A 14,671-nucleotide genomic window follows, 5' to 3' on the forward strand; every position below is an offset into this window, starting at 1 on the left:
TCTGCTCAGGGGGTGGGGGTGGACCCCTGACTGCGCTGCCCACCTTGGGGAGGGAAGTGGGGAGAGGGGAGGAGGGGTGGAGGCGGGGCCCCAATAGGGGGGCTATTCTCTGTCAAGAGCCTGCATCTCTAGTTAGGAGTGGTCTCCACGAGTGCCCACCACACTCCTCTCTTCTCGGCCCAGCCCCTACTTGTTGGGACCCTTACTCAGGCTGCCAGGCCCTCTGCTCACACAGAGCCCAGGGTGGCTCTGCCAGCAGTACCCAGTGTTACGGACAAGATCACACCTGAGCGAGCATCTGGGCCTCACACAGGGACCCGTGGGCCCAGACAGCAGCGGGGGCCTCCGGCTGAGCGCCTTGCCACCCTCCCTCCTCAAGGTCCGATCCCAACCTCCTTGTGAGCTGAGATGAGATGAAAAAGCTTGGGTTACAGCTGGAGGACTCACCCCAGGTCTGCCTGACTCTCCAGTTGCAGGAGTTCCTTTCACTTCCCTTCACACAAGAAACCATGTGCAGATATGTGTACATGCCTGTGAGTGCACATGCTGGGTGTGCACGAGGATGCATGCATGTGAGTGTGCATGTGTGCTCGGGGACCACAGCGCGGTTAAGGGTAGGAGCTCTGCCCACCAGCGTGCACATCACTCAGCAAAGTCGGGGGGCTGGTGTTCTGGGCTCGCCTTCTGCAGCAGCCAGAGGGGTGCTGAGCACCCTGGCCAGAGGCGGAAGCAGGGAGGTTTAGCTAGAGACCAAGTCATGGAGGGCCGGGAGGAGAAGGGCCTCGTCTCTTTGTCTTTCTTATGCTACCGTGTCTATGTCGTCATCACGCTCATAACTAGGAGGCAGGGCTGTGTGACTGAGCTGGTGGAAATGTGTGGACGTGACATGCACGTGTGGGCGTCCATCTGTGCGCATGCGTGTGGGAGTGTGGCGCTAGCACCTCCGCGGTTGCACAAGCTTGCTCAGCACCAGTCTCCATTTGGGGGGCCTTCCGTGTGGGCCCTGGGCGGGTGCCCGGCAGCTGCATCAGCCACAAAGGCCCAGCTGGCCGAGCTTAGGGTGCTGGCCTGGAGCCGCTCTGTCCCGCCTCCGCTTCTTCACGCAGCAGAGGCCTTTCAGGGCTGCACTGAGGGCCCCGCTCTCCCAGATTAGGGAGCGTGGCCACGGCCGGGGGCAGCGAGAGGTGGGGCGGGGGCACAGGTGCCGTGGGCCAGAGCTGCAGAGCTTGGACTGGGGCCCAGGCTGAGGGTCACCTCGCTCTAAATCCAGCCCCGGGAAGCTTCCAGGGCCCCCTCCCACCATGAGCCGGAGTCCAGCCCGCGCTGGATGTGAGGGCCGTGCCCGTGACGAGGTGGCCATCCGGCCAAATGGCCCAGAAGAGCCGGATTTCTGGGGGTGCGTTTCCCAGGCCCTGTGCTCACCCCGCCGGGGGCCACCTTCCCTGTTTCTGCTTTTCCTCTCTCTGCCTCTGCAGGGCTGAGGGAAGGAGGAGTGATTCTCCCCTGTGTCGGGGCAGAGGGCCTGGCCCTGGGCTCGGGGCAGAGCACCCGTGCAAGACCCGTGGTGGCCGTGGGTGGGCGTGAAGGGGGCCCACAGTGACTTGCTGGTGGGTTTTGCTGCCCCCTGAAGTGCTCATAGGTATGGGAACTGAGGTGTTAGTGCCCTGAGGAGCCCTGGGCACATGGTGTAAACGCCTGGCCACCTCACCTGCAGGGGGGCTCCTCCCCGGTCACTTCTCAACGTGCCCACTGGTGGGTCCCAGGCTCTTGAGCAGCCCCAGGGGTGGACTCGATGCAATTAGATGTTCCATTTAGGGGTGCCTTTAAAGTGTGCAGAGAGGGGTGTCCGAGAGGCTCCTGTGGGGTGCACCCGTGAGCTTCACCTTTGAGAGGCAGCTGTGCAGTGCACACGTTGCTGTTCAGTCACTCAGTCGTGTCCGACTCTGCGACCCCACGGACTGCAGCACGCCAGGCCTCCCTGTCCTCCACCATCTCCTGGAGCTTGCTCAGACTCATGTCCATTGAGTCAACGATGCCATCCAACCATCTCATCTTCTGTCCTGCCCTTCTCCTCCTGCCCTCAATCTTTCCCAGCATCAGGGTCTTTTCCAGTGAGTTGGCTCTTCACATCAGGTGGCCAAAGTATTGGAGCTTCAGCTTCAGCATCAGTCCTTCCAATGGATACTCAGGACTGATCTCCTTTAGGATGGACTGGTTGGATCTCCTTGTTGTCTAAGGGACTCTCGAGAGTCTTCTCCAACAACACAGTTCAGAAGCATCAGTTCTTTGGTGCTCAGCCTCCTTTACGGTCCACCTCTCACATCTGTACATGACCACTGGAAAAACCAGAGCTTTGACTAGATGGACCTCTGTCAGCAAAGTGATGTCTCTGCTTTTTAATATGCTGTCTGGGTTGGTCATGGTTTTTCTTCCAAGGAGCGAGCGTCTTTTAGTGTCATGGCTGCCGCCACCGCCTGCAGTGACTTTGGAGCCAAGAAAAGAAGTCCCTCACTGTTTGCCTTTTTCCATCCATTTTCCAAGAAGTGACGGGACTTGATGCCATGATCTTCAATTTTTTTGGTGTTCAAGCGTCCATCAGGCACAGCAGGTAACTTCTCCAGGTGAACTTGGAAAGTGTTTGAGGAAATGTGAGGTTCCTGCTAATTTTACCTCATCACAGTGTGGGGTTTTATCAGCAAGTCCGCCCGGGGAGCTGTTGACAAGGCGTGTCTGGATAGCTATCGCATGGAGAGAGTTCTAGGTCCCTGTCCCAAACTGTGGAGAGGATGCAGTTTCATAAGGAGCAAGTGCCCTGAAATTAAAATGAACCAGGCAAGAGGCTGGAAAGGGTGAGGAAATCGGAGTTCGCATTCCAAAATATCATTTACTCTGTGGTGCAGAAAACGGACACGTCCATTAGGACCTTGTCCTTCCACAAGATGTGTCACTGGAGGGATGAGGGCAGGTGGTAATGTGGGGGGCAGAGGGGAGCGTCAGGGGCTCGGACCCAGGCTGGGGTGGACATGCACCCCTGCCCCCCACCCACTGCCCGACACCAGGGCAGACTGGCCAGCAAGCCTCTTGGAAATGGAACCAGGAGGTGTGTGGCTCAGCTGTGGTGCACAGGGCAGGGGAGGTGGGGACATGGAGAGAACAGAGGTCACCCTCGGGGGCCTGGAGGGAGCGGATGCGGAGCTGGAAGAGTGGGCCGGGTGAGGGAGCCCCTCTGAGTCTGTGCTGGTCTGGGCAGTGGTGTCAGGAGCTGAAACCTCTTCCCTCTCTGCTGCCATAATCTTCAGGGTAGCGTAGACTTGGGTCTCGATGCCTGGAGCCTGCAGCATGGAGTGAGGACCTACAACCTTCCAGGGGGGTGGCTGCAGGGCAGTAGCATGAGCTGCGGGGTGCGCAGAGGGCAGGCACAGCAGCAGGAGGCAGGATTGCTTCCTCCGAAGACGATCGGAACACCCCGGGCCCCGCCCTGCAGGGTCTGCAGAGGCCCCAGGGAGACTAAGGATGACTGCGGTCCTTTGTGAGCCCACCCGCAGTGGCAGGGGCAGTGGTGGTGCCCATGGAGTGGCTGAGTCTCCCGGCTGGGCCAGGGGCTGGCCTTCCAGCCTCAGTCACCTGCCAGCTGACCATGGCTGCAATGTGACCATGGGCAAGACTGGCAGAAGTGCCCAGCTCAGCCCAGCCCAAATGACTGACCCACAGACTATGAGACATGAAGCTGTTTAGGCCACCAAGATCTGGGGCACCTGGTCCTGTCCTGTGTGGCTGATCGCTGAGGAGAGCCCGGGGCAAACACCTCACAGGAGAGTCGCAGTCCTGGGTCAGCATGCTGGGCAGAGAGCACACCCTCATTCACCAGGAGCCAGAGACGCAGCTAGTCAGGCAGCAGGTGCGACCACTTGGCCCTGCGCCCTGGCACAGCTGAGGAAGGAGGGAGGAGAGGAACGGAGATGCAGTTGTGGCCTCCCCTCCAACCTCCCCTCCCCACTGGCTACGGATTGCCCCACGGGGCACGGGCGCCCCAGCCTGCAGGCGTGTCCCAGCCTGCAGGGGCGGCCACTCAGAAACCTGGGTGGCCTCCCGCCCACCAGGGTGGCAGAAGTGGCAGGGGAAGCAGCCAAGGGGGACTGTGCCTGCCCCCAGCACCAGGCGGGTGGTCGGGGGGCTGAGGTGGACGGGAGGCAGGGCCTGGGGAACAACCCTGGGGCCACAGCGGGGTCTGAGGCAATGGTCCCATGGGTCAGCACCGAACAGGAGGCAGCTCTCCAACTGACACTGAGCATGTAAGAAGTGACATCGTTGGAGAGCCAGCAATGCCGAGAATCATGCCGCCACCTCCCTGGAGGGGCTGGTGGATCTAGTGGAGATGCGGCTGCACTCGCTAGAGCCATACTGTGCCAGGAGCTTTGCCCTTGCTGGCGATGTCGCTCCCTCCAGACTGCCTCCTCTCTGCACTCATGTCCAAGGCAGCGATTCTGTACCCAGACCCAGGGCATGGGTCATCTCTGGCCTTCCATCACTTTTTAGGGGCTGCACACAATTCCATTTTGTGGAGCTTCCCTGATTTACTTACTTAGTCTCCTGTTCACGGACACTTAGGATGTTTCTGTTTGGGTTTTGAGGGGAGGTAAATGCTGCAGGTGGTGATTGCAGCCATGAACCTAAAAGATGCTTGCTCCTTGGAAGAAGAGCTATAACCAACCTAGACAGCATATTAAAAAGCAGAGACATTACTTTGCCAACAAAGGTCCGTCAAGTCAAAGCTATGGTTTTTCCAGTACTCATGTATGGATGTGAGAGTTGGACTATAAAGACAGCTGAGCGCCGAAGAATTGATGCTTCTGAACTGTGGTGTTGGAGAAGACTCTTGAGAGTCCCTTGGACAGCAAGGAGATCAAACCAGTTCATCCTAAAGGAAATCAATCCTGAATATTCATTGGAAGGACTGATGCTGAAGCTGAAACTCCAATACTTTGACCACCTGATGTGAAGAACTGGCTCATTTGAAAAGCCCCTGATGCTGGTAAAGATTGAGGGCAGGAAGAGAAGGGACAACAGAGGATGAGATGGTTGGATGGCATCACCAACTCTATGGACATGAGTTTGAGTAAACTTTAGAAGCGACAGGGAGGCCTGGCGTGCTGCGGTCCATGGGGTCACAGAGTAGGACACGACTGAGTGACTGAACTGAACTGATCGAAACACTGTCTGTTCTCCACCCCAGTCCTGGAACAGCAGAGAGCTCAGATGGAGGGAGCGTCACCTTTGCTGCCAGCCCTACAGAGAAGGCGTGACTTCGGGTGCTGGCAGGAGGCCTTGCTAACACTGCCTGCCTCCCTGGCCAGAGCTGGGAGCAGCCCACACTCACTCAGGCCGTTACCTACATGGATCCAGGGGCAGAGGGCAGAAGAGATGGAATCCTTCAAGCTTGCAGAATTTTAATAGCTTCGCTTAACTCAATCAGAAAAGGACCTATGGCTATGACTGCAACCAAGTGGCATTCCGCCTCCATGGGGTGGGTTAGGGGGTCATAGGAGAGCTTTGGGGGCAGGGAAGTAGGGGCAGGCATCCCCATGGCACCACGGGGCTTGATCTTTTTTAAAACTGTAAAGAAGGTCCTGGTGGATCAACTTCTGCCTTTTGTTTTTTTAGCCTGGAATCTGTGAAAGGGAATCTATTTGGAAATAGTCTTCACAGTGGTAATTGCTCAGTTGTGTCTGACTCTTTGTGACCCCATGAACTGTGGCCTGCCAGGCTCCTGTGTCCATAGAATTCTCCAGGCAAGAATACTGGAGTGGGTTGCCATTTCCTCCTCCAGGGGATCTTCCCAACCTAGGGATTGAACCTGGGTCTCTTGCCTTGGCAGAAAATTCTTTACTGTCTGAGTCATCAGCGAAGCCCCCTACAGTCTTTGCAGATGTAACCCAGTTAAGATGAGCTCTACTGGATTCAGTTCAGTTCAGTTCAGTCGCTCAGTCATGTCTGACTCTTTGTGACCCCATGGACTGCAGCACGCCAGGCCTCCCTGTCCATCACCAACTCCTGGAGTTCACTCAAACTCATGTCCATTGAGTCAGTGATGCCATCTAACCATCTCATCATCTGTCATCTGCTTCTCCTCCCACCCTTGATCTTTCCCAGCATCAGGATCTTTTCAAATGAGTCAGCTCTTTGCATCAGGTGGCCAAAGTATTGGAGTTTCAGCTTCAACATCAGTCCTTCCAATGAATATTCAGGACTTATTTCCTTTAGGATGGACTGGTTGGATCTCCTTGCCATCCAAGGGTCTCTCAAGAGTCTTCTCCAACACCACAGTTCAAAAGCATCCATTCTTTGGTGCTCAGCTTTCTTTATAGTCCACCTCTCATATCCATACCTGACTACTGGAAAAACCATAGCCTTGACTAGATGGACCTTTGTTGGCAAAATGATGTCTCTGCTTTTTAATATGCTGTCTAGGTTGGTCATCGGAGAAGGCAATGGCACCCCACTCCAGTACTCTTGCTTGGAAAACCCCATGGACGGAGGAGCCTATTAGGCTGCAGTCCATGGGGTCGCTAAGAGTCGGACAGGACTGAGCGACTTCACTTTTCACTTTTCACTTTCATGCATTGGAGAAGGAAATGGCAGCCCACTCCAGTGTTCTTGCCTGGAGAATCCCAGGGACGGGGGAGCCTGGTGGGCTGCCGTCTATGGGGTCGCAGAGTCAGACACGACTGAAGTGACTTAGCATAGTATAGGTTGGTCATAGCTTTTCTTCCAAGGAGCAAGCAACTTTTAATTTCATGGCTGCAGTCACCATCTGCAGCAATTTTGGAGCCCCCCAAAAACATAAAGTCTGCCATTCTTTCCTCATCTATTTGCCATAAAGTGATGGGACCAGATGCCATGATCTTAGTTTTCTGAATGTTGAGCTTTAAGCCAACTTTTTCTCTCTCCTCTTTCACGGTCATCAATAGGCTCTTTAATTCCTCTTCACTTTCTGCCATAAGGGTGGTGTCATCTACATATCTGAGGTTATTGATATTTCTCCTGGCAATCTTGATTCCAGCTTTTGCTTCGTCCGGCCCAGCATTTCTCATGATGTACTCTGCATAGAAGTTAAATAAGCAGGGTGACAATATACAGCCTTGCTGTACTCCTTTTCTACTGGATTAGGTGTTGTCTTTATAAGAAAAGGTACAGAGGAGAAGGACATTCGTGGATGGAGCTGGTCTAAACCAGCCACAGCCTCATCCTAGGGCCAGAGGCTGGCAGGGATCAGCTTGGAGCCACTGACGGCTGCCGCTAGTGAGAGGGGGGCAGCCGGGCCATGCCGGTCAGTCGCGACTCCCTCCTCTAGGGCATGTACAGTGGCTGCCCGGACCTGGCTGTCCTGGGACAGGCAAGTGTGAGGGCAGGGTCAAGGCCGCAGGAGGAAAGAGCCGAGAATGTGAAGGGAAGCTGGAGCCCACCCTCCTCAACAGGTGTTGGCGCAGCCCTTTGACAGCTTTTCTGAGCCTATAGGGGATGTTCAACTGTTATTGTATGAACCAGGGCTCCCCAGAGAAACAGACCGGTGGGTTCTGGGGCCGGAGTGTGACTCTCAGAGTGGGGCCACCATGGGCAGTGTCCGCATGAACAGAGAACAAGCTAAAAGGATGGGCCCTAACTTCAGAGGGGATATAAGACTGACTGAGACAGAAAACTCAGGCGATGACCACAGACACAAGGGCCAAGAGGATACTGAAAAGTCCTGTGACCAAATATTCTGGTTCAAAGGATTTGTCTGCCCAGAAGAAACTGTGACCGCAAGTTAGATAACAAGTACGAAGTTGGGATAAAATACCACTGCCAGCGGGGGTCATAAAGCAGTGGCTGACGGTCTGGTAAGAGGATTAAACTTCATCAGCTCCATCCCTGCAATTGACCTCAGGCAACTGACCTGTGGCTTTGGCTAATGGAATGTGGGAGTGATACCAGGGTGCTTGGCCTTCTCCTATCAACAGAGGCCAGACAAGAAATTCAGGCAAGGCTTTATTGGGGTCCTTGCTGCAGCAGAGGGCAGTGAAGACAAATAAGTTCCCAAGAAAAAGAAGTGCAAAAAAGAAAAATGGCTGTCTGAGGACGCCTTACAAATAGCTGAGAAAAGAAGAAACGCTAAAGGCAAAGGAGAGAAGGAAAGATAAACCCATCCGAATGCAGAGTTCCAAAGAATAGTAAGGGGACATAAGAAAGCCTTCCTAAGTGATCAATGCAAAGAAATAGAGGAAGACAATAGAAAGGGAAAGACTAGAGATCTCTTCAGGAAAATTAGAGATGCCAAGGGAACATTTTATGCAAAGATGGGCACAATAAAGGACAGAAATGGTATGGACCTAACAGAAGCAGAAGATATGAAGAAGAGGTGGCAAGAATACACATAAGAACTGCACAAAAAAGATTTTAATGACCCAGATAACCATGATGGTATGATCACTCACCTAGAGCCAGACATTCTGGATTCTGAGGGGAAGTGGGCCTTAGGAAGCATCACTATGAACAAAGCTAGTGGAGGTGATGGAATTCCAGTTGAGCTATTTCAAATCCTGAAAGATGATGCTGTTAAAGTGCTGCACTCAATATGCCAGCAAATTTGGAAAACTCAGCAGTGGCCACAGGACTGGAAAAGGTCCGTTTTCATTCCAATCCCAAAGAAAGGCAATGCCAGAGAATGCTCAAACTACCACATAATTGCACTCATCTCAAATGTTAGCAAAGTAATGATCAAAATTCTCCAAGTGAGGCTTCAACAGTACATGAACTGAGAACTTCCAGATGTTCAAGTTGGATTTAGAAAAGGCAGAGGAACCAGAGTTCAAATTGCCAACATCCATTGGATCATTCAAAAAGTGAGAGAGTTTCAGAAAAACATTTACTTCTGTTTTATTGACTATGCCAAAGCTTTTGGCTGTGTGGATCACAACAAACTCGAAAATTCTTAAAGAGATGGGAATACCAGACCACCTTACCTACCTCTTGAAAAATCTGTATGCAGGTCAAGAGCAACAGTTAGAACCGGACATGGAACAATGGACTTGTTCCAAATTGGGAAAAGAGTACGACAAGGCTGTATATTGTTTCCTTTCTATGTAGAATACATCACATGAAATGCCTGGCTGGATGAAGTAGAAGCTGGAATCAAGATTGCTGGGAGAAATATCAAGAACCTCAGATATGCAGATGATACCACCCTTATGGCAGAAAGTGAAGAGGAATTAAAGAGCCTCTTGATGAATGTGAAAGAGGAGAGCGAAAAATCTGGCTTAAAACTCAACACTCAGAAAACTAAGATCATGGCATCTGGTCCCATCACTTCATGGCAAATAGATGGGGAAACAGTGGAAACAGTGGCTGACTTTATTTTTTTGAGCTCCAAAATCACTGCAGATGGTGAATGCAGCCATGAAAGTAAAAGATGCTGTTCCTTGGAAGAAAAGCTATGACCAACCTAGACAGCATATTAAAAAGCAGAGATATCACTTTGTTGACAAACATCCATCTAGTCAAAGCTGTGGTTTTTCCAGTGGTCATGTATGGATGTGAGAGTTGGACCACAAAAAAGGCTGAGCACCAAAGAATTGATGCTTTTGAACTGTGTGTTGGAGAAGACTCTTGAGAGTCTCTTGGACAGCAAGGAGATGCAACCAGTCCATCCTAAAGGAAATCAGTCCTGAATATTCATTGGAAGGACTGATGCTGGAGCTGAAGCTCTACTACTTTGGCCACGTGATGCGAATAACTGACTTATTGGGAAAGCCCCTGATGCTGGGAAAGATTGAGGGCAGAAGGAGAAGGGGATGACAGAGGATGAGATGGCTGGATGGCATCACCGACTCGATGGACATGAGTTTGGGTAAAATCCGGGAGTTGGTGATGGACAGGGAGGCCTGGCGTGCTGTAATTCATGGGGTCGCAGAGTCGGACGCCACTGGGCGACTGAACTGACTGACTGACTGCTCAGAATTTGGCCCAATTGAGCAGGTACGCGGTTATTTTTGGTCCTATGAGTTTGTTTGTATTTTGTTGCTGGAGGAGAGGTGTGCACGTGTGGAAGCGAAGGGGCCCAGGTCCCAGCCTGTCTCAGGAGGAAGCAAGAAAGGCCCTTCTAAACAGCCATGGGACTCCACTGCCTTTTATCCCTCTTTGCTGAACACATCACATCCCCAAAGGGGCTGTTTGGGTCCTAGAATGAAGAAGACAGACCTGCGACGGGTGAAGTATGAATGAAGGATACTTTGACTGTTGTAAGCCACACTCATCTGAATCTGATTATTATCGCAGCACAGCACAGGAAGTTAACTTCTTTTTTAACCACAGATCAGAGTTGGGTTAATCTTGTTCCCCAGTTCATGACACACTATCACCATTGGTCTAATCCCTCTTATATTTTATCTTATCCACACGTCCTATTTATCCACCTATCTACCCACCCACCACCCATCTGCTCCCTCAGCTCCTGTCCTCCAGTTTGAGTACTATCTTCTAGTATCTTCCATCAGGTAGCACCTTAAAAAGTTATGGGGGCATATAAAGAAAAAATGAATTTTTTTAATGAATTCAAGTTCAAATTAAGGGAATCAATTCACTCATTGTCAATGTAAGCCACTTATCAATGTTTAAAGGGAAATTAATGCATTAAAAGATTGTATAAGGGCTCCCCCGTCCCTGGGAGTCTCCAGGCAAGAACACTGGAGTGGGTTGCCATTTCCTTCTCCAATGCATGAAAGTGAAAAGTGAAAGTGAAGTCGCTCAGTCATGTCCAAGTCTTCGCAACCCCATGGACTGCAGCCTCCTCCGTCCATAGGATTTTCCAGGCAAGAGTACTGGATTGGATTGCCATTGCTTTCTCTGATAAGAAAATAAGAAAGGTCTCAAATCAGAACTAGAAAAGAAAGAGCAAACTAAAGCCAAAGTAAGCAGAAAAAAGAGGGGAAAATAAAAGAGCAGAATCAATGAATATAAAACCAAAAATAAAGAAAATAAATTAGAATGTAGTTTCTGGAAATGACCAAAAACTGACAAACCTCTAGCCAAACTGATCAAGAAAAAAAAAATGCAGTGAAGGCTGGGCGATGGCAGTCTTGGAAGGCCCGCTTGCAGAAAGACCTGAGCCCGCGGTATCCCCGCGGTAGACTGGATCGGGGTGGTGGGCTCCGGGTCCTGAGGGATGGAGCACCATGCAGGTGACCCTCATGTGTCAGTGCTGCAGTCAGCCTCTGAAACTGGACACGAGCTTCAAGATCCTGGACCATGTCACCATCCAGGAGCTCCTGCCACAGCCCAGCTGAAACCAGGAGAGACCCAGGAGGAAGAGGCTAACTCAGGAGAAGAGCCATTTATTGAAACTCGCCAGGATGGTGTCTCTTGCAGATTCATCCCCCCGGCTAGGATGACGTCCACAGAAAGTGCCAAAAGCTTCCGTCTGATTGGGGAGGCATCCGATGGCGGCACCATGGAGAACCTCAGCTGAAGACTAAAGGTCACTGGGGACCTTTTTGACATTATGTCAGGCCAGACAGATGTGGATCACCCCCTGTGTGAGGAACGCACAGACACTCTCTTAGACCAGCTGGACACTCAGCTCAACGTCACTGAAAATGAGTGTCAGAACTACAAACGCTGTTTGGAGATCTTAGAGCAAGTGAATGAAGATGACAGTGAACAGCTTGGGTTGGAGCTAAAGGAGTTGGCATTAGAGGAAGCGAGGCTGATCCAAGAGCTGGAAGATGTGGAAAAGAACCGGAAGATAGTGGCGGAAAATCTCAAGAAGGTCCAGGCTGAGGCTGAGAGATTGGATCAGGAGGAAGCTCAGTATCAAAGGGAATACAGTGAATTAAAAGACAACAGCTAGAACTGGATAATGAGCTGAAGAGTGTAGAAAACCAGATGTGTTATACCCAGATGCAGCTGGACAAGCTGAAGAGAACTAATGTCTTTAATGCAACCTTCCACATTTGGCATAGTGGACAGTTTGGTACAATCAATAACTTCAGACTGGGTCGGTGGCCCAGTGTTCCTGTGGAATGGAATGAGATTAATGCTGCTTGGGGCCAGACAGTGTTGCTGCTCCACGCCCTGGCCAATAAGGTGGGGCTGAAATCTCAGAGGTGTCGACTTGTTCCCTCTGGAAACCATTCATATCTGGAGTCTCTGACAGACAAATCTGAGGTCAGTATTCCCCAGTGCTGAATGAACCTGAAGTAGGACCAAAGTGAGCAGAATGGAAGGGATGGGAAGAATGGAAGCAAAACTAGTGTGCAGGTGGGAAAGCTGAACATGGAGCAAGACCCACGACACTGATGGGCAGGGTGGACCCAGCACTGCAAGCAAGACAGAGGGACCACCTGCTCCCTGGAGAAAACGCTGACTCTGATGGTGTGGGGGACTTTCTTGGTGCAGAGCTCAAGCCTGCTCTCCAGTCTCAGGGAGGTTTTCCCTTATGTCCTTGGAAAGAAATAGGAATGCTTTCTTTGATCAAATTTTGTAGGAGCCCAGAGACAGATGGGCACCTTACCTAACAGAGTAAGGCTGAGCTGCTTCCATCACCCCAAAACAAAGCGTTTCCTTTCTTCTGCCTGCCTCCCCTCCCCACGAGTGAGGCGTGCCTAGGAAAACAGTGCAGAGTGCTGCCGCCCTCACTTACCCTCTGCTCCAGGCTTCTCATCTGTTAGGGTGTGTCTCCTGTCCCTGTACTCCGCAATGACAATGAGGCTCTTGTGACAGCCTTCTTGATGCTGGGCTTTCAAGCACATCCAAAATACACTGCTGTCCCTTGCCAAGAGTTAATAGATAAAATGACGTGAATGGTCCCATGATCAAGTCCCTGCCCATTTGCCTGAACTGACTTAACTTAGATCTCAGTTACTAATGAGTTCTGGTGTGTTCACCTGCAGGATAGATGTGGAGAAAGGCAAAATTGAAGATATAGGAGGCAGTGGTGGCTCCTATTACATCGAAACTCAGTTTAACTCTGAGGAACAGTAAAGCTCTCAAGTTCATGCTGATGAATCTTAAGTAGGATCTTGCTTGGGTATTCTCACAGTTTTATAACAAATGACTTTCTTTTTTCCTTAGGAGTTCATTTGCCTTAAAGGCTTTCAATTTTATTTTGTTTGCAAAAAAAGAAACTTTTAAATTCAGGTACTATTAAACAGCATATGTTTACAATACCAAAAGAGAAAAAAAATCCACAAAAGCCACTTTATTTAAAAATATCATATAACAGGTAGTTTCCAGAACCACAACATGCCGTGTGTAGCGTCTGGTCTTTGTCCCAGTTTTTACTCTTAGCCCCATGCCTTCCTTTCCCTTTGTCTCCTCAAAACAAATAATTTTAAGTTTGCCTTTTTTTTTTTAACTGAGTTGAATTGAGATTGATGTGTTTTCACTGGAGTTTGTCTCTCTCAACTTCCTGCACTTAGAACATGAACTAGAAACTTTTGTCTCCACTCAGAGGATAAACAGTGTGAGATACACAGTTGGATAACATGAGAAAATGACCCAGGCTTTGGTCACCATGTGATGTGATCAGAAGCTTGAAATTGAACACTTCTTACTTGGTTCCAGTACTGAATGCCTGGTCTGCTCTGTGTTAAGAGATATGAAATGGTGTTTGATACTGTTTAAGACCTTGTGGGGAGATTTAATTATTTATAATAAAAGATCGACTGCAGTCTGGTAACTGCCTAGAAAAAAAAAATGCAGACTATCAATATTAGGAATGAAAGAGGGAATTTCACTACAGATCCTACAGACATAAAAAAAAACCTTAAAAAAATTGAAAACTTTTACTCTTTCAGCTTTATTGAGATATATTTTACATACAATAAAAATCACAACTTTTAAGGGAATATTGTGGACAACTTTATGCCAACAAATCTGAAAATTTTATTGTAATAGACAAAAGACACAAATTACTAATGCTTATTCAAGAAAATTATATAACCTGAATAGCCCTACAACCGCTTTTAAAAATTGAACTTACAGTTAAAATCATCCCAGAAAGAAAACCTTAACCCCACATGGCTTCACAAGTGAATTCTACCAAACACACTGGAGCTCCAGCACTGGTGCGGCTGCCACCTTGCACTGTCACGCCCTGTGTGAGTAAAGCTTGTTCCACCCGGTGCTTGACTGCTTCACGTTTTCCCTGCTGCTGCTGCTGCTGCTGCTGCATCGCCTCAGTCGTGTCTGACTCTGTGCGACCCCATAGACGGCAGCCCACCAGGCCCCGCAGTCACTGGGGTTCTCTAGGCAAGAACACTGGAGTGGGTTGCCATTTCCTCCTCCAATGCATGAAAGTGAAAAGTGAAAGTGAAGTCGCTCAGTCGTGCCCGACTCTTAGCGACCCCATGGACTGCAGCCTACCAGGCTCCTCCATCCATGGGATTTTCCCGGCAAGAGAACTGGAGTGGGGTGCCATCATGTTTTCCCTGGTGATGCCTAAACCAAGATATAGTGAGCAAAAGTATTTGTATTCCTGATAATAGGTACCAGATGCTACTTGCGTGAGAAAAGCCAAGTGGAATTTAGCTCAGGAATACAATGAATGTAATTTACCATACTAACAGACTGAAAAGGAAAAACCATATAATAATCTCAGCAAATACAACAGCAGCAACAACAAAAAGTTGAGAAAACT

General features: G+C 50.2%; 1 pseudogene; it reads left to right on the top strand.

The window, feature by feature from the left end:
• Window positions 1-3,144: 3,144 nt before the first annotated feature.
• LOC104988047 lies at window positions 3,145-12,950 on the top strand (annotated as a pseudogene).
• The last annotated feature ends 1,721 nt before the right edge of the window (window positions 12,951-14,671 follow it).

The sequence above is a fragment of the Bison bison genome, unplaced genomic scaffold, assembly GCF_000754665.1.
Source record: "Bison bison bison isolate TAMUID 2011002044 unplaced genomic scaffold, Bison_UMD1.0 scf7180017846303, whole genome shotgun sequence".
Taxonomy (NCBI): Eukaryota; Metazoa; Chordata; class Mammalia; order Artiodactyla; family Bovidae; genus Bison; species Bison bison.